This window comes from Vidua macroura, chromosome 3 (assembly GCF_024509145.1).
Source record: "Vidua macroura isolate BioBank_ID:100142 chromosome 3, ASM2450914v1, whole genome shotgun sequence".
Taxonomy (NCBI): domain Eukaryota; kingdom Metazoa; phylum Chordata; class Aves; order Passeriformes; family Viduidae; genus Vidua; species Vidua macroura.
Genome location: NC_071573.1, coordinates 18,256,841 through 18,258,136, shown reverse-complemented (window position 1 = coordinate 18,258,136; position 1,296 = coordinate 18,256,841). Strand labels below are relative to the sequence as shown.

Here is a 1,296-nt window from a genome sequence, read left to right as displayed (position 1 = left end):
AAGTGTGCTTACTTACCTCTCTGTGATTCTGAGAGTTCACTGCAAAGGCCAGGAGAAAGAAGAGGGAAGGGGATAGTACATGGAGAGCCACTGATTCATCTTTGATACATCTCCTCCCTTGAGAGCCATTGATTTATCTGCCCATGGATTTTAACGCAGCTGGAGTACCCAGCCAAGTCCCATGTGCTAAAACTCCTGTGAATGACCTGCTGGTCTCGGCTGGTCTCCTGTGCCATGCAGTGACAGCGCACAGCCAGCACAGCCGTGACCCCGTGATGCAGTCAGTCAGAGAGCAAAAGCCACCTCCTCTGGGGGCTGCAGCGGGACATGGAGGGCAGATGGGAGAGGTGGGCAGGCATCCAGAGAGCTGGCAGCAGTGAGCAGCCGAGCACTCACCTCCCTGGGGCTCCTCCAGGAGCTGACACAGCGAGGACTCTGAGATGCGGCCCCTGCCTGGGGCTGTAGTGGTGTGAACCCAAACACACTTAACAGGCCAGAGGGACTGTGATCCATGGTCAAGGATGTCACAGTAGGGACATCAGTGAGTAACAATGAATTGGTGCAGTGTGTTCCCCAAAATCAGTTATCTGTGGGAGAGCAGGAGGAATAGAACAAAACCACTTCTGCTGGCTGGGCGTGTAATCCTGCAGCTGGGGGAAATCACAGATTCAAGGACCTGGAAACCACTGGCACTTGTGCACATGTATGTACATGTGTGCATGCAAGGGACAGGAGGGCCAAAATCAAAGCCCCACCCCTGCTAATAACCACTGTGTTTTTAGCAGTCTGTCTGAGGAACTGAACTAGCTGAGAGCCAGGAGGCCCCTGTGGTTTCTGCTGCAACTTCCCATGCAGTGCTGAGGAGAGGGAAGGTCTTTCTGAAGGCAGTCCCAGGCTCACATCTAATCACATCCATGGGGAGAACTTATCCCAGAAAATCTATTAGATCAGAGTTTCACCACCTGTGATTTTGTGACCACCCAAACTGCTGAGAAATTCTCCAGAAGAGCATCATGTGCAGAGAGCCAGGAGCAACTCTCATTTACAGCCAAACAAAACTGTTAAAGCTATTTTATTCCTTTTAAATTTTTCTCTCTCTTCTTGTTTGATCTCCTTGTGCTTTGAGTATGAACAGATAGTGTGGGTTTTCCATTAGGAGATCTATATACAATAGGTCTGTAGATTATACTCTGGTATTTTATGGAATGTCATCTTAGGGCCTGTCAACGATCTCTTGTGATAATGCTGCACTCCATCAACTTGCTCAGCAATTGCCAATAAATCCCAGATCAACAA

General features: G+C 49.4%; 1 long non-coding RNA gene across 2 annotated transcripts; it reads left to right on the top strand.

Moving 5' to 3' along the window:
* Positions 1 to 605: 605 nt before the first annotated feature.
* LOC128805134 (uncharacterized) lies at positions 606 to 1,086 on the top strand. 2 transcript variants are annotated; one of them, XR_008436293.1, is made up of 2 exons: positions 606 to 703; positions 786 to 1,086. It is a non-coding gene; the product is annotated as an uncharacterized LOC128805134 (long non-coding RNA). The 2 variants fall into 2 exon arrangements; XR_008436294.1 differs by having other exon boundaries at positions 783 to 1,086.
* Positions 1,087 to 1,296: the final 210 nt, after the last annotated feature.